This window comes from Felis catus, chromosome B3, assembly GCF_018350175.1.
Source record: "Felis catus isolate Fca126 chromosome B3, F.catus_Fca126_mat1.0, whole genome shotgun sequence".
Taxonomy (NCBI): domain Eukaryota; kingdom Metazoa; phylum Chordata; class Mammalia; order Carnivora; family Felidae; genus Felis; species Felis catus.
In genome coordinates this window covers 136858873-136878639 of record NC_058373.1, presented here as the reverse complement: position 1 = coordinate 136878639, position 19767 = coordinate 136858873, and the positions used below count along the sequence as shown (strand labels likewise).

Here is a 19767-nt window from a genome sequence, read left to right as displayed (position 1 = left end):
AGGTCACTAAGCCTTTACCAAAATAATCTCAGTGACACTCTACGGGCCTAACTAGCTTGTTAAGGGTGTTCAGATTCTTCTGAAAAACAATTTCCGTGCAGAAAAGTCTTTGTTTTTAAAGCATTAGCTAAGCAACATGTGCATGTACCTGAAATATGCATTAAAAAGATACTAGTAAATGCGGCATCACCTCATATGGAAATGCCCCTTTTTCTTACCCGATACCAACTGACGTGTTAATTAATTGCTGATGCCATGATATTCATGTTAATTGAAATGATTTTTACTTATCTCTTCAAACAGAACTTTTTTGATTCTCTGTAAGACCTCAACATGGTTTCTTAAAGGACTGCTTACAGTATTATATTTACGGGCTGCCAAGTTTAATAAGTTCTGTTAAGAAGAAGCATATTCTGATTCTACCCGGAGCTGCCCCATTGTGAAGAATAGCTTTCCCCCTGTAGCAGTATGGGAGTGAAATACAGGTCAGCACAATCCTTTCACTATCCTTGACGCTCTCAAAGTGAATACTTTAAAAGACAAAAAACCAAAAAGGAAATGAGTAGCGAGTGAAATGGGGGACCTAGGCCAAGATGAGAAGATCAAAAAAGGGAAATTAAAGTTGCATATACTACAGGTGTCCCTTGAACAACATGAGGGCTAGGAGTGCCCTCCCCCAACACAGTCAAAAATCGGCATATAACTTTGACTCCCCCAAAACATAACTACTATTGGCTGGAAGCCTTACCAATAACATAAATAGTTGATAAACATATATTTTGTATATATATTATATACTATAATCTTATAATTAAGCTAGAGAAAATAAAATATTCTTCATAAACTCATAAGGAAGAGATAAATACATTCACAGTACTGTAAGGTATGTACTGAAAAAATTTTGCATATAAGCGGGCCTGTGCAGTTCAAACTCGTGTTGTTCAAGGATCAACTGTACTTCTAGTGGGTCAAGTGGTGGCCTTCCATAAGACGTGTCTGCAGCCTAACCCTGGAACCTGTGAATGTTATCTTAATTTGAAAAAGGATCTTGAGACCAAGAGACCATCCTGGATGATCCAACTAGGCCATAACCCCAATAACAATTGTCCTTAAAAGACACACTCAGAGAAGACAGAACAAGAGAAAGAAATCTGATCACAGAGCAGAGACGGGAACAATGCCACCACAAGTCAGGGGATACCAACAACCCCCAGAAGCTGGAAGAGGCAAACAACAGATTCGCCTTAAAGCCCCACTGACACCCACATTTCAACTTGGTGATACTGATTTCAGACTTCTGGCCCCCAAACCCATGAGAGACTAAATCTCTGTTGGTTTTTTTTGTTTGTTGGTTTTTTTAATTTTTTTTTAACTTTTTTTCAGATGCAAAAACTTTTTTAAGTTTATTTATTTATTTTGAGAGAGAGAGAGAGAGAGAGAGAGAGATACCACATGAGTGAGGGAAGGGCAGAAAGAGAGGGAAGAGAGACTCCCAAGCATACTCCATGGTCAGCACATAGCCCAATGCAGGGCTTGATCTCACGGGCAGTGAGATCATGACCTGAGCTGACATCAAAGTTGGACGCTTACTATCAACAATAGCCAAATTATGGAAAGAGCTCAAATGTCCATCAACTGAAGAATGGATAAAGAAGATGTGGTTTATATATACAAAGGAATACTACTTGGCAATGAGAAAGAATGAAATCCTGCCATTTGCAACAACGTGGATGGAACTGAAGGATATTATGCTAAGTGAAATAAGTCAGAGAAAGACAGATATCATATGTTTTCATTCATATGTGGAATTCAAGAAACTTAACAGAAGACCGTGGGGGAATGGAAGGGGAAAAAATAGTTTCAAACAGAGAGGAAGGCAAACCATAAGAGACTCTTAAATACAGAGAATAAACTGAGGGTTGGTGGGGGGGGGGGGTGACATGAAGAGGGTAAAATGGGTGATGAGCATTGAGGAGGGCACTTGTTGGGATGAGCACTAGATTGTTCTATGTGAGCGATGAATCATGGGACTCTACTCCCAAAGACAAGAGCACACTATATACACTGTATGTTAGCTAACTTGACAATAAATTATACTTAAAAAAAAAAAAAGAGTTGGACACTTCACTGACTGAGCCACCCAGGTGCCCCTCAGATTCAAAAATTCTTAACAAAATATTAGCAAACAAAATACAGTAACATGCAAAAGGAGAAATTATAAACCATGATCAAATGGGTTTTGCTCCAGGGATGCGAGGCTGGTTCATTATCCAAAATCAGTGTAATCTATTATATTAATGGGTTAAAGAAGAACAATATGGGGGCGCCCGGGTGGCGCAGTCGGTTAAGCGTCCGACTTCAGCCAGGTCACGATCTCACAGTCTGTGAGTTCAAGCCCCACGTCAGGCTCTGGGCTGATGGCTCAGAGCCTGGAGCCTGTTTCCGATTCTGTGTCTCCCTCTCTCTCTGCCCCTCCCCCGTTCATGCTCTGTCTCTCTCTGTCCCAAAAAAAAATAAACGTTGGAAAAAAAAAATTAAAAAAAAAAAGAAGAACAATATGCATGATCATATCAATCAATGCAGAAAAAACATTTGACCAAATTCAACACATGAACACTGAAATTATAAATACGTTACATTTGGAAAATGAAAAACAAAAGTATGAGTTTAACACAATTTATATCAAAAATCTAAACAAGATTTTTGGGAGACATAGACAAGATATTTCTAAAATTTATATGGAAAGGCAAAGTAACTTGAATTCTTGAAAAGACAAAAATTACACAAATGGAGAACCAGATTAGTGGTTTCCAGGGTTTGTTAAAGATGGGTATAGGGTAGAAGAGAAATGAACATAACTATACAGTGATAGAAATCTTACCTATCTTGATCATATCAATATCAGTGTCCCAGTTGTGATATTGTACTATAGTTTTTCAAGATGTTCCTATGGGGGAAACCAGGTAAAGGGTATGTGGGGATCACTGTATTATTTCTTACTACAGTATATAAACCTGTAATTATCTCAAAATAAAAAGTTCTATTTTAAAAAATCAATCGATACGGCAGAATTCTTTAAATACATGAGCATCTCAAAAGATGTAGAAATCTGACAAATCTAGCATTCATTAGTGATTTAAAACTATCAGCAAACCAAAAAATCCTATGAAAGGAAGAATGCCCTTCAGATAAAGGGCATCTATGAAAAACTTACAGCTTACATCATACTTAATGGAAGAAGAATGAATGCTTTCTCCCTGATCGGGAACAAGAGAAAGATGTTCACATTACCACGTTTATTCAACCTTGTGTTGGAGGTTTGTGTTGAGCCAGGGCAATAAGCAGTAAAAAGAAATTAAAGGCTTGTGGATTGCAAAGAAAAAAGTCAAATTGGCTTTGTTCACAGACAACATGATCGTCTACAGCAAAAATAAAATTTATATGGAGATGCAAAGGATCTGAAATAATCAAAGCAAATTTGAATACAAACAAGGTTGTAGCAGAGCTAATACTATCTTATTTCACAACTTATTATAAAGCGACAATAGGGGCGCCTGGGTGGCACAGTCGGTTAAGCGTCCGACTTCAGCCAGGTCACGATCTCGCGGTCCCTGAGTTCGAGCCCCGCGTCAGGCTCTGGGCTGATGGCTCAGAGCCTGGAGCCTGTTTCCGATTCTGTGTCTCCCCCTCTCTCTGCCCCTCCCCCATTCATGCTCTGTCTCTCTCTGTCCCAAAAATAAATAAACATTGAAAAAAAAAAAGCGACAATAAACAAGATACTATGGCACTGGCATAAAGATAGTCATGTAGATCGATGAAAAAGAATAGAGTGTCCAGCAAATAGACCCAAATTGAAATAAGTGATTGATTTTTGACAAAGGTGACAAGATGATTCAATGAGGAAACTGATCATCTTTTCAACAAATGATGTTGTAACAAATGGATAACCATATGTACAGCATGATGAAACTCTCCCCAACCTGAAGCAATATATAAAAAATTAACTCAGCGTGGATTACAGGCTTGAATGTGAGAGCCAACACTGGGGCGCCTGGGTGGCTCAGTGGGTTGAGCGTCCGACTTCGGCTCAGGTCACAATCTCGCGGTCTGTGAGTTCCAGCCCCGCGTCGGGCTCTGTGCTGATAGCTTGGAGCCTGGAGCCTGCTTCAAATTCTGTGTCTCCCTCTCTCTCTGCCCCTCCCCTACTCGTGCGCGCGCGCGCTCTCTCTCTCTCTCTCTCTCTCTCTCTCTCTCTCTGTCAAAAATAAACAAACATTAAAAAAAAAAAGAGCCAATACTATAAAACTTCTAAAGGAAAACTTAGCAGAAAATCCTAGTGACCTTGGGTTTGACAAATACTTCCTAAATAGGACACAAAAGACATAAATTATAAAAGAAAAAAATAAAAAGAACTTTGTCAAAATTAACATTTGCTTTTCAAAGGCACTGTCACAAAAACAAAAAGGCAAGCCACAGACTGGCATAAAATATCTGCAAGATATATCTCCAACCACAACTTCTACCCAGAATATACAAAGCACTCAAACTAAATAATAGTAAGAACATCCAAAACAAAACAAAAAGAACATCCAATAAAAAACAGACAAAAGGTTTCAAAACTTCACCAAAGAAACTATACAAATGGCAAACAATCACATCAAAAAGGTGCTCAACAAAACTAATCACTAGGTAAATTCAAATTACAACCACAAAAGATACCACTGCACATCCACCAGAATGACCACATTTATAAAGACTGAACATACCAAACGTCGGCAAGAGTAAGAACTCTCATCTACTACCAATGGAAATGGGAAACGGTACAACTACTTTGGGAAAGTTTGACAATCTCTTAAAAGCTTACATGTACGCCTACCAAACAACCTAGATTTTCCACTCTTACGTATTTACACTCAAGAGAAACAAACCATGTATTCACAGAAACACCAGAACACGAATACTTCTCACGGCTTTATTTGTAATAGACAAAAACTGAATGAAACGACCCAAATGCTCACTAAAAGGGCAGGCAGATAACCAAATTCTAACATATCTATACAGCAGAATACTATTAGCAACAAAAAGGAATGAACTATTGATACACACAACATGGATGAATTTCAAAACAATTATGCTGGATGAATGAAGCCGTGTTAAAAACAACACATACTACTGTATGATTCCATTCATATAAAATTACAGGGATTGCACATTAAACCACAGGGACAGAAAGCAGATCAGCCATTGTTCGGACAATGGGGGAAAAAATGAAGTTGGGATTACCAAGGGGCATGAGAAAAGTTTCAAGGGTGACGGACAGTTTTATTATCTTGATCATGGTGAAGATTTCATGGGCACATACCTATGACAAAACTCATCAGATTGCATTTTAAATATGTGCAGCTCTTTGCAAGCTAATAATACTTCATTAAATCTGTACAAAATAGGGGCACCTGGGTGGCGCAGTCGGTTAAGCGTCCGACTTCAGCCAGGTCACAATCTCGCGGTCCGTGAGTTCGAGCCCCGCGTCGGGCTCTGGGCTGATGGCTCAGAGCCTGGAGCCTGTTTCCGATTCTGTGTCCCCCTCTCTCTGCCCCTCCCCTATTCATGCTTTGTCTCTCTCTGTCCCAAAAATAAACGTTGAAAAAAAAATTTAAATCTGTACAAAATAAAGGATATAAATACAAAAAGACTGATAGAAGGCCACCTAGGAAGACGGCAGCAGTAGACACATAGTTTTTAAAATTTTCCTGAATTCACCATAAAAACAGAGCAACTAGGAGAGTAAAATTTAAAAACTCATGCACAACAACATAACCAAGTGATAAGATTTCCCACATAAACCCAAGACACATGCACATATGGACAGCAGCTAAAACTATGAACGATTTTGAATAGCCAGTACCTAATGAGCTCAATGTGTCCATAATAATGCCTGAAAGAGCTCACCCAGTCTTATCCTTATGAGTTCTCAAAACATCTAGAACAAAGGCCCACACTGAAGAAAAATTCTAGGAAATAGAATCTGAACTCAACAAAATAGAAACAGATCACAAAGAGAAGACAAGGTCCAAATAAATGTAGAGACATGGAGCCCAGAAACCTCAGAAAGTAAGGCATCCTATTTTGAACACAAGCTAGAAATATATGAGGGAGCTCTAGAATCCTGAAATTAGAAAAACTACCCTAAGGGGTGCCTGGGTAGTTCAGCAGCTTAAGCATCCAACTCTTAATTTCAGCTCAGGTCATGATCTCGAGGTCTGTGAGTTTGAACCCCGCACCAGTCTCTCTGCTGTCAGCGCACAGCCCGCTTGCGATCCTGTCTCCCTCTCTCTCTGCCCCTCTCCCCCCAACTCTGAAAAATAAACAAACATTAAAAAAAAGACAGTGAAAGACAGACATGCCCACAAACAGCTAACTATAAACTACTATTTCTCCGCAAGCAAAAAAGAAAAAAAGAAAGAAAGAAAACGTGTGAGGTATGGGGAAAAAGAAAACATGTCATTCATAATTATGAAAACTCAAAATCAGGTGACAGAACTCAGGAAAGAAATTAAAGAAAATATTTCAAAAAACACTAAACTAGAAAGAACACAAGGGGGCATGAATACATTAGATAATGCCCTCAGAAAAATACAAGGTAGAAAGAAGAAAAATTTTTAAGTACAGGAAGATGAAAAAGATTTGAGAGAAAGCGATATAAAAGATAGGCAAAGAAGACCCAACTCCTACTTTTAATAGGAGTCCCCGAAGAAAAAACCCAAAGTAAGGGATGTGTTTCAAAAAGAAAAAATTGTAAAACTTCTTTTAAACAAAAAAAAGATTCAAAAGAGCACACCATTTACCCGAGAAAATCAATCTAGCATAACCAACACTGAGATGTGCCGGACTTTAAAGCAAAAGAAAATCCTTTGGCAACATCACCAAGTTACTCGGAAATAAAATCAGACTGCCATTACATTTTGAGAGCAGTGAGGTATTAGAAAACCAAATTAACAGCCTACAGGTAACACTGCTTACCGTAAATAGGACGTGAGAAAACATACAAAGAAAGTGACCCCCCATTGTCAGCACCATCATCTCTAGCACACATAAAATCTAAATTTAATTTCTACAGATAACTTATGTCTGCCCCTTCTCCCGCTCAAGGAGAAAAATGTGTAAGAAACCCTACTTTACACAAAGTAACTGTTAGCTGAGCCATACGAGGTTGCCAACATTAGATATTACTGACTTCCAACACTGGCGATTTCATGTCTCCAATTTATACGGTGAGCTCAGCAGGAATATATTAAGTCAAACACCTCGAGGAAGTGTGTACGGGTCGGTAACCACAATATGCTAGAGCAGTGGTTCCCAAACTTTACCGTGTACCAGAGTCCCCCTGGGGGCACCTGTTAAAACGAAGCCCTACCATTCAGGGATGAGGATTCAGTAGATCCTGGTGAGGCCTGAGAACCTCATTTCTAACAAGTTCCCAGGTGATGCTGATGCTGCTGCTCTGGAGACAAAACCAGGAGAGCTACCATGATAGAGGAAGAATTAAAAATTCAAAAAAATAATAACGATAAAAAGAGGACACTGCAAAATCCTTCACATTTTTTAGACTCGCTGGGTGAAATAAACCAAGGGCACAGCCGGGGTCTGCCCAAAGGAAGCAGAAGGCCCACCTGATGTGGAGTAATTTGTTCACCGCCGCTGTCAGTCCCGGCACCAGGGCTCCTCTTCACAGTAAGAGTGTTCCAAGTGACGTGGCGGCCAACAGTTAGCCGCCGTGGAGTAACATGTAGTCTACTCAAATGCGCATTAGAGACAAGCACGCGGAGAAGTGTGGGACGGGGATGTGGATCAGACACAGGAGACGCAGCCAAGAGTAGACTTGGCCAGATACTAAAGTGAGATACTGAGCTTGCATGCCTGGAAATGTCTTGGGTGCTGTGCACCTGCCACTGTCCCCTGCTGACTTTGGTCACCGGATGAATAAACCACATATGCGTGGATCTATGCGAGCCTCACTGATTGGAACGAGCCCAAAGACAAGCAGATTTAAGTCACCAGCATAAAATTCGGTTTATTGATATAGGATATGTAATTTTAAAATAAATGTTTCATCGATGTTATAATTTTTTTTTTTTTTTTACAAAGTAAGATTCCTAGACTTCAAAACCTACAACTTTCAACTGAAAGGCACAAGGAACCATCATCCTGGCTACAAAATGAGCTGTTCCTCCTTGCCCCAGTTGTGCTATTCTTTGGCACATGTTCCCTTTCTAGAATACTCACTCCGAAACAAAGAGGACACAAGCCCACTCAGCAAACCATTCCCCTAAAACTAAAAAGAACTGGGTTAATCATCTAATATATACACTAGTGGCTAAAAAGGAAAGAGGAAGGAAAAAAAAAAGACTAGTTAAATAAATGAATTTAGGACAGCTATCTTCTAAATTCTAAATTAATGTTACTAATTATCGTAGTCCCACTGGGAGATGCGCCTATTATAAAGAGCCATTTATAGTCCCATCTTCAACCAATGAAAAACAAGCCAATCCACTCAAGCATTTTTTGGTGTAATAGTTTCAGTCTTCCTGGTCACCAAGCTCCTGCCATTGTCATGGGTAACCTTAGCATTCAGGGGAATAGCAAACAGCCAGTTCTTGACCCCCTCTAATCCAATGAGGTTCTGCCCAAATTTTACATTCTCCAATTCTTAGCACAATATCTAGCACGCAGGAAAATTTCCGTAAATATTTGTTGATTTAAACTGAATTTATCTCCACTTCACATCAGCAGCCATGGTCACAGGCTGGATCTTACACCCTTACCTAGAAATGCTCGTCTCTAAGAGAGTCTCAAACCCTGGGATCTCACTTGCTGCCCATAAACTCTTATTTTTCTATATCTCTATCGCTAAATCCATTTTTCACCCTCATCCCACTTCTAACTCGTCGATTCCTTCTAATTCTCCAGTTTCTAATATTTCTCGTAGTGTCTCTTTCTTTCTCCCCAGCCTGAACCTGCCTGGCTGTTACTCCAACTACGTACACTCTCACCAATCACCTCCTTCTTCAATTCTCCTCCTCCCTGGCAGCAACAACAACAAACATAGTATCTAATACTCTGCCTGCCCCGCATTATGGTCAATGAGCTCCTCACCCGCAGTCGTATTATTTAACTCTCGCAATCTCATGAGGTCGATTAGGTACTTTTATTAGCTCCATTTTATAGATGAGGTCAGTAGGATTTAGAAAGATTACCGCACAGAGTTACCCAGACTGTACAACTCCAAAACCCACGCACAACACTGCCTCTCTCTTCCAACCTGTGCCTCCAGCCAATACCAAACTCATCCATCCGTGTTCTCCGTCCCATTCCTGCCCCTAAGCTGTGGAGAATTACTAGAGAAACTGTATAACTAGGTTGTGTAATGCTTTTTAAAACATATGATTTCAAAAAAAAACTGATCCTCGATGATGCTGGAGGGAAACAGAGTGATCATTTGTGGGAAATCAAAAAAAGGACCATGGCAATGCAAGCTGGTGCAGCCACTCTGGAAAACAGTATGGAGATTCCTCAAAAAACTAAAACTAGAACTACCCTACGACCCAGCAATTGCACTACTAGGCATTTATCCACAGGATACAGGTGTGCTGTTTCGAAGGGACACAGGCACCCCCATGTTTACAGCAGCACTATCAACAATAGCCAAAGTATGGAAAGAGCCCAAATGTCCACCGATGGATGAATGGATAAAGAAAATGTGGTGTGTGTATACACACACACACACACACACACACACACACACACACACACACTGGAGTATTAGTTGGCAATCAAAAAGAATGAAATCTTGCCATTTGCAACTACGTGGATGGAACTGAAGGGTAAGGTCAGTCAGAGAAAGATAAGTATAATATAAAAACAGGGAGGGGGACACAACAGAAGAGACTCATAAATATGGAAAACAAATTGAGGGTTATGGGAGGGGTTGTGGGAAGGGGGATGGGCTAAATGGGTAAAGGGCACTAAGGAATCTACTCCTGAAATCACTGTCGCACTATATGCTAACTAATTTGGATGTAAATTTTAAAAAATAAAAAATAAAATTAAAAAAAAAAAGAGCAGACATGAGGCAGCACTTCTGTTTATCTTAGCTAGCCTAGAGGATGAGACAGATATGAGGAGTAACCTCAGGGTTGATAAGGCAACTTTTCTTTCATTTACCATCTCCACTCTGGGCTGCTTTGCCTGCAGCACAGTGGTCCATACTCCAATTCACCAATTTACCTAACCTGGCCCTATTCTCCTGTAAAAGCAGCTTTTCTGCTTTAGTACTAAATTGGGGGTACCTCCATCTTGAATATCTAATCTTGTTTATTTCATATACCTATGTATTGGGCACCTTTGTGCCATTTATATTTTAGGCCTTTGCCTCTCCCTATTTTAGGGGCTCTGCAACCCCTCTATTTTGGAGTGCCATTGCACCTCCCTAATCCTGGCACCTTTGCATGTCCCTATTCATGGGGTGCCTTTGCACCCCCCTATTATTGGGGTGCCAATCTGGTTTACCTAAACTCAGGTGTAAGCATTTTATGACTTTATATTTCTTTATGTCTTATCAACCCACTGGTGTAAGCCCAGGGGTTTCCTAAGCTTATCTCCCACAGATTTTATGTTATATAGGAGAAAATAAAGTTTGAAAAAAATGTATTTCCTCACCATTATAGAAAAAAAAAAAAAAAACGTCCAGAAATTCTTAATATATTGTATTGCCCAAACCACTTTCATGAACATTATCTTGGGTCTCCAAAAATAAGACTACCTGTGCTAGTTTAAGAAACACATGCCCTGGGGCACCTGGGTGGCTCAGTCAGTTAGGTGTCTGACTTCTACTCGGGTCATGATATGACGGTTCGTGGGTTTGAGCCCTGCGTCGGGCTCTGCGCTAACAGCTCAGAGCCTGGAGCCTGCTTCGGATTCTGTGTCTCCCTCTCTCTCTGTCCCTCCGCTGCTTACACTCTGTCTCTGGCTCTCAAAAATGAATAAACGTGTACAAAAAGAAAAAGAAAGAAAGAAAAATAAACCCATACTCTTCCACAAAGAATAGAGCCACATGTTTAGAAGAGATCCGGAGACTGACAATACCACCTTGCCTCAACCTTCTAAGGGCTCAAAATCTAATGAGGAAGACAGATGCACACACTAAGCATTCTGACAATATAGCAAAAACTCCTATCTCTTTTCCTAGCTGGCCAACCCTCACTGTGTATTTGATCCTAAACCACTGGAGAAAGGGAGAGGGGAAGGAAGGGAAGCTACCCAAAAGCTGATGACATAACACGAGCAGTCACTACTAGAGGAAATTAATCGGAAACTCTAGCTTCGCTGCTGTTAAACTTCATGTAGGATCTTAAATGGTTTGTATATACACAGTCTGTGATCCTAATCCTAGCAGCTCTCATTTCAAACTCAAAAATATAACACAGAAGCTGTCGATAATGTGTTTGAATTTGTAACAAGGAAGCACATGCCTTACAGGCCTTGTTTTGAGTTTGCAATGAAAAGTAAACTTCACGTAGTTGACATTTAATTATTTCTTTACCCAAAGTAAATCATTTAACAATTTGTTTCAAGGAATACAGCAAAATAAATTAAATGATCAGCTCAGGGAATTAAACTTCCAAGAAAGACAAAACCTTCTTTTAAGACAAAGATGACTCAGGAATCTAAAGCAAAAGATGCACAATACCAGCCCACAATATCAGTAATCTTCCAAATGTGGCATATTTTCATATGTTAGCACCATAAAATTGAATCCTTAATAATGTTATACCTTCAAAGTATCAATCTAAAAGGTTTATATAGTTAGGGAACCATTCAACCTTGCTTAGTCATTATGCTTAGAATCATAGAAACATATTGTATTTTTTAATAGCGCCAGACAAAGAGTGAAAGTAAAATTAACTTTTAAGGATCTACTATGTGCCAGGCAAGACACTTCACATAATCACAATAATCTTCACGATGTAGGAGCAATATATTTCTATCCTTACTTTACAAATGAGGAAAACTGAGGCCGGGGCGGGGGGGGGGGGAGGGAGTGGCCGTGGATGGGAAGCAACCTACCCAAAGTCAACCAACTACTGAAGATTAGAGCCAGGTCAGATTCCAACCTACAACTTCTAAGCCCAAACCTAACCTATGGCTGCTAGACCCAGGATAACGTCACATCATAAGAAGGGGCTAACCCGTCAGCCTAAAAATGTCTCCAAGTTGATAATGCTGCAAGAGAAAAAGTCACGTGGTTTACCGAGCAATACTCATGTTACAATAAATTCTTTAACTGACAATTTCCACTCTCTTTTACTATCACAATGTCACATCAACAGAGCCTGCAAAGGTGCGTGTTCAGTGCGAAGAAGAGACAAACTGCTCTTTTGATTGAACCAAGTCCTACCAGTTCTACAGAGAGTACTTCCTTTTGAGTGGCTCTCCAGCTTCATGTATCAACAGAGTTCCCTTCCCCTTGGTCTACCAACAGAGGGACAAACAGCCGTCTGACTCGCCAGGTATACATCTTGGGATTACATTCGCTTCCCCTTCTCCCTCACACCCCACATCCGATCTCACACAGTTTACAAGATGAGCATTATCCTTACTTGTCTTGGTGGGGAAAGAACTTATTAAGGGGCAATTATTAACTAGATCGAGACTATATATGACATTAACTTTGATATGTTTTTATTTTATTATACATAAATATTAAAATTTATGTTCAGTTTTATATATATATATATATATATATATATATATATATACACACACACGCACACACATATGTGTATATATTAATACATACACACACAAAAACGTGTATACATGCCAGGTCACAAATTTAAAATCTATTTCTTACTATGGGTCATGTTAAAAAAAAAAAAAAACAGTAGAAAATGATTGCTCCACAGAGGACAGATTACAAAGGTCTGCCCTAAATAAATAAGCTATAGCAGATGCGTTGAAAGGTATGCAAAATAGGAGTTCAGGAATAACTACACAAACTTGAAAGACTTCTGGGAACAATGTAATCTCACTAATTATTTTTTAATCGGTCTTTCTACTTCTCCATTAACAGAGTAGTAAAAATCTTTTTAAAAATACTTTTAAGGAATATATAAACATAACAGGACAGAGCAGGGGAGAAGGGATAGCGGAGAACCAGCTGGTTTATATAGCTGCCAACCCAGTAAGCAAGAAACCCGAGAGGGAAAACAGAATAGTAAAACGAGACAAAAGCAGGCCAAATCCCTGGCACCTACAGGAAGAAAAGATGATAAGCAGCCATCACAGGAAGGGGAAGAGACCTGATTCCTTAACCTATAGAACACAGGAGGACTGATATGCTCAATAATTCAGGAAGTACTTATAATCAGGACCTGCTGGTTCCGGATTCTCCAACATCACCTAATGACGCTTTCTGCCTCGCCACAGACAGCGAACGTTAAGTGCTTATTATATACTGGACAGTGAACAAAGCCCTGACAGGCATATGGTGGGTATAGGAGACACGGCCCTTGCCTTATTAGAGCTTCGCAGTCAGAGAAGACAAGTAGTAAACAACAATCAATTCAATCATCTCAACTGTGTCAAGATCTATGAAGGAACAGTACAGAGTACTATTGGGAACATCACTTAACTTGGAGGCCAAGGGGGAGCTTCCCTGAAGAGCTGAGACCCCAAAAGTGGGTAGAAATAGGTAAAAGGGAGAGTAGAGGGAACAGTATATTCAAAGGTTCCCTGCTAGATGGGATTCATTCAATCGTTTATTTATAAAGATGTACCGAACACTTACGATTTGCCAGTCACCGTGCTCTGGAAGTAGAAAGAAAACAATAAAAACCAAGCACTCTGATTCTGTGTAGCTAAATTAGAGTGGAAAAAGAAGAAATGGCTTCTTGCAGAAATAAGATCAACAGGACTTGAGACAAAACCAATTGCTGAGGAAGAGTACAAAATCATTCCCAGGTTTCCCTCCAGTATGATTTAAAAGGATGGTCAGGCTCCAGTAACAAGAGAAGGCACATTCAGATAAAAGGTGATGAATTCAGTTTGGGGCATGCTGAGTTTGAAAAGCCAGCAGGCCATTCTGGAAGAGACATCCTAGTGGACACACTCAGCAAAGAGACCCGGCCTATAGTTCACATGAAAAGCCCAAGGCTACAGCCACAGATTTGGAAATTACGTCATGGAGAGGATCACGGAAATCTAGGGGTGGATAATATGACCTGGAAAGAGAGTCCCTAACAATATACAGGGGTTCCTGTTGGCTCATTTGGCTGATATTACAGCAAATGAGGCACCAAATTGGAGGAAATGTAACACAAACAAGTCAGTTATAAAATTTAAAAGCTCCTCAGTCCACCCAAAATCAATATGCAAAAGCTGCCTGAAATGCTGCCTTTTCTCTAATGCTAATGATAGGACTGAATGGAGTATGTTGGAGTGAAGAGGGCCTAAAGAAAGCAGTGATCACCCCCAGGACATAATTTCCAAATCTGTGGAAACATAATTCACCTCCTCACACTGTGACAATCAAGAAAGCAACATCTATAAAGACTATGGAAGACGTTCAAGTCAACCAGGTATCACTGTCAGGGTCAGGACAGTATCTCTATAAAGCAAGAATCTAATTTAAATAAAACAACAATTCTAGCAGTTTTTTGGTGGAATCTTTTGGGTTTTCCATATAGAGTATCATCTCATCTGCGAAGAGTGAAAGTTTGACCTCCTCCTGGCCGATTTGGATGCCTTTTATTTCTTTGTGCTGTCTGACTGCAGAGGCTAAGACTTCCAATACTATGTTGAATTAACAGTGGCGAGAGTGGACATCCCTGTCTTGTTCCTGACCTTAGGGGGAAAGCTGTCAGTTTTTCCCTATTGAAGATGATATTAGAGTTGGGTCGTTCATATATGGCTTTTATGATCTCAACATATGCTCCTCCTATCCCTACTTTCTTGAGGGTTTTTACCAAGAAAGGATGTTAAAATGTCAATACTACCCAAAGCAATCTACATATTCAATGCAACCCCTATCAAAATAACACCAGCATTCTTCACAGAGCTAGAACAAATAATCCCAAAATTTGTATGGAACCAGAAAAGAACCCAGAAAAGAAAATTTGTATGGAACCCAAATAGCCAAAGCAATCTTGAAAAAGAAAACCAAAGCAGGAGGCATCACAATCCCAGACTTCAAGCTATACTACAAAGCTGTAACCATCAAGACAGTATGGTACTGGCACAAGAACAGACACTCAGATCAATGGAACAGAATAGAGAACCCAGAAACGGAGCCACAAACATATGACCAACTAATCTTTGACAAAGCAGGAAAGAATATCCAATGGAATAAAGACAGTCTCTTCAGCAAGTGGTGCTGGGAAAACTGGACAGCGACATGCAGAAGAATGAACCTGGACCACTTTCTTACCCCACACACAAGAATAAACTCAAAATGGATGAAAGACCTAAATGTAAGACAGGAAGCCATCAAAATCCTTGAGGAGAAAGCAGGCAAAAACCTCTTTGATCTTGGCCGCAGCAACTTCTTACTCAACACGTCTCCAGAGGCAAGGGAAACAAAAGCAAAAATAAACTACTGGGACCTCATCAAAATAAAAAGCTTCTGCACAGCGAAGGAAACAATCAGCAAAACTAAAAGGCAACCGACAGCAGAATAGGAGAAGATATTTGCAAATGACATATCAGATGAAGGGTTAGTATCCAAAACCTACAAAGAACTTATCAAACTCAACATCCAAAAAACAAATCATCCAGTGAAGTGGGCAAAAGACATGAATAGACACTTCTCCAAAGAAGACATCCAGATGGCCAACTGACACTTGAAAAAATGCTCAACATCACACATCATCAGGGAAATACAAATCAAAACCACAATGAGACACCACCTTACCCCGTCAGAATGGCTCACATTGACAACTCAGGCAACAACAGATGTTGGCAAGGAAGTGGAGAAAGAGGATCTCTTTTGCATTGTTGGTGGGAATGCAAGCTGGTGCGGCCACTCTGGAAAACAGTATGGAGGGTCCTCAAAAAGCTAAAAATAGAACTACCCTACCACCCAGCAATTGCACTACTAGGCATTTATCCACGGGACACAGATGTGCTGTTTTGAAGGGAAACATGCACCCCCATGTTTACAGCAGCACTTTCAACAATAGCCAAAGTATGGAAAGAGCCCAAATGTCCCTCGAGGATGAATGGCTAAAGAAGATGTGGTATATATATATACAATGGAGTATTACTCAGCAATCAAAAAGAATGAAATCTTGCCATTTGCAACTACGTGCATGGAACCGGAGGGTATTATGCTAAGTGAAATTAGTCAAAGAAAGACAAATATCATATGACTTCACTCATATGAGGACTTTAAGAGACAAAACAGATGAACATAAGGGAAGGAAAACAAAAATAATATAAAAACAGGGAGGGGGACAAAAAAGAAGCGACTCATAAATATGGAGAACAAACTGAGAGTTATGGGAGGGGTTGTGGGAGGGGGGATGGGCTAAATGGGGAAGGGGCATTACAGAATCTACTCCTGAAATCATTGTTGCACTATATGCTAACTAATTTGGATGTAAATTTTAAAAAATAAAAAATAAAATTAAAATAAATAAATAAATAAAACAAAACCAAAACTATTGCTCCTACAGGATTTCTTATGAGTTCCTCAATAACTATTAATTTAAGTTAATTTCATGTATATATTTTCTCCTTTAAGAGAGAGAAACAAAGTCAATTTTCTCCCTGCTGTCCCTTAAAGAATTAATGTAGACATTCCTATCATTCCTTCTAGAAATGTATGAATTACCAGTCCTCTAGGTATTTTAAAAGAAAAATATTGTAGGGGCACCTGGGTGGTTCAGTGGGTTAAGCATCCGACTCCTGGGTTTTCAGCTCAGATCACGATCTCAACGGTTTGTGAGTTCGAGCCCTGAATCGGGCTCTACCCTGACAGCGCACAGGCCACTTGGGATACTCCCCCTCTCTCTCCCCCTCCCCACTCGTACTCTGTATCTCTCAAACTAAATTAATTTTTTAAAAATTAAAAATAAAGGGAAGAAAAATACTGTCTAAGGAAATATAATTATACCACACGTAATTGAATGAGTAAATATGGATACATGTGAGTCAATTTACTCATATATAGGAGTAAATAATGATATAGAGCTTACCTAAAGTATTTTAATATGTTGTCCATAAAGTAGGTCCACATGCTATGTATGTATGTGGGAATCATCAAGACACAAGCAGTATAATGGACTTTTTAAAGCAGAGTATGTAATGATTTTTACCACAAAATAACGATCTGATGAAATAACAAGTCATTGTAATTTATAACTGTTTACCTGCACAAAAGGATTTTAAAGAAGCACACATTTAAACGTGCCATATTGAACACTCTAATATATTTTTTAAATACGAGTCAAAAGAATCAGAGCTGACTAGCATACCTTGAGCTTTTTTTAAACTAAAGATAAGTAAATATTTTTGACGGAGTCGAAAAATGGAGGTAAATTGGTAACTGCAGTGAGCACTAGATTAAGTATACAGTCACAGCACAAGAAAGGGTCTTAACAGCATGACTAGTAAGTACATCTCCCTCACTTCACTAAGAGAATAGAAGCTAAATGATGTTCTCAAGGTCACACAGCTGGCTAGAAGCTGCGCCGTTTCTTAGCAACCAGGATTAAAAGAAAAACACAAGTTTTATAGCTCTCACTGCCTAATAAAAAGAAACAAAACTAGTGTTGGCTAATTTTATATATATATACATATATACATATATATATTTCTATATATATATGTGTGTGTCTGTGTATATATATATATATATATTTCTATACAATAAATAAGAAACCAGAGCTGAAATAATAAAATATATGCTGTTTTAGAACATTGAGAATTTCTCCTGAAGGAGAAGGAGGGGGAAAGAGAAAAAAAAAAAAAAAAAAGGCCACATCTATTTACCCACTAATGTACCAAAAGAAATAACAAAAACTGGAATTCTGACCCTTCGGCAGGTTTCTACTAATCCAGTATTTGAGAACCATCTTGAATAAACAAATGTGGGGCTTTTTTTAATATGTATGTCAGAAAACTACAGAAATCTTGTGAATATTTCTATTTTGTAAGAGGAAGATTAAATCTCTTAAATATCAGAGATGAGGAACAGGAAAAATTGAGGATATTCCCAGGTTTTTAACCTGTGACATTAAGCAGATGATGGTGCCATGTATCTGAGATAAACAACCAACCCACGTATGAGTAAAGATGTGAAGGAAATAGTAGGCCTAGCAGTGCAGATATCTGAGGAAAACATTTTAAAATCAGAAGGAAAGCAAGTGGAAAATCCCTAAGGTAGGTGTGTACCTGGTGTGTTTAACACACCAAGCAAAGAAGGGAGTAGGAAATGAAATCAGAGCTGTCGTCGGGAAGGAGGTGGTCACAGAAATCAAAGTACATTCACAAACCGTAATGAAACTAAATGAGAAGTCGGTAACCAAAAGATACCTGGAAAACCTCCCAATATTTGGAACTCAAACAACACACTTCTAAATGACTCATAAGCCAAAGAAGTCTTGAGAGAATTTCTTTATTTCAACTAAATGACAGTGAAGACACAAAATATCAAAATTGTATAGCTAGGCAGCTACAGCAGTGCCTAGAAGGAAATATACAGCATTAAAATCCAAGTATTAAAACAGAAGCAAGGGCGGCTAGGTGGCTCAGTTGGTTGAGCGTCCGATTTCAGCTCAGGTCCTGGTGTCTGAGTTCGAGCCCCTCGTCGGACTCTGTGCTGACAGCTCAGAGCCTGGAGCCTGCTTTGGATTCTGTGTCTCCTTCTTTCTCTGCCCCTTCTCCACTTGTGCTCTCCCTCTCTCTCTTTCTCTCTCAAAAATAAACATTAAAAACATAATTTTAAAATAAAAAAAAAAAGATGGATCATGGGCATCAGGAAAGACTTAAAAAAATAATAAAATAAAATAAATAAAGTAAAATAAAATAAAATAAAATAAAATAACAAAAATTAAGAAAATAAAACAGAAGATCAGGGCACCTGCGTGTCTCAGTTAAGTGTCCAACTCTTGATTTCAGTTTAGGTCACGATCTCACAGCTCGTTGAGTTCGAGCCCCAAGTTGGGCTCTGGGCTGACAGCTCAGAGCCTAGAATCTGCTTCAGACTCTGTGTCTCCCTCTCTCTCTGCCCTCCCCCAACTCACACTCTGTCTCCGTCTCTCTCTCTCTTGAAATATAAAGAAACATTAAAAAAAAAATTTTTAATATCATTAAAATTGATAAACCTCAAATGTAAACAAGAAAAAAGTTAAATAAACAAAAGCAAGAAAACACAAATTATCAATATTAGGAATAAAATAAGACATCAGTACAGAGCCCACAAACATTAAAAGAGAATACTAGCATAGCATAATTCAATGCCCATAAATTCAATAATTTAGATAAAATACAGTTAAGAATTTGAAAGACAAAAACTACCAAAACCTACTCAAGAAGAAATAGATAACTCAAATAGACCTATTATCTATTAAATAACTGCATTTTTAGTTAAAAACCTTTCAAAAGAGAAAATCTCAGGCTCAGGTGGGTTTCCCTGGTGAATTCTACCTAACATTTAAGGGCAAAAGATGGGGTAGAGTTTACTTAAAAAAAAATTTTTTTTTTAACATT

General features: G+C 39.1%; 1 protein-coding gene across 1 annotated transcript in view; it reads right to left on the bottom strand.

The window, feature by feature from the left end:
- The window catches only part of PPP4R4 (protein phosphatase 4 regulatory subunit 4), a 104009-nt gene that overhangs the window by 69540 nt on the left and 14702 nt on the right, over positions 1 to 19767 (bottom strand). The window lies entirely within an intron of this gene.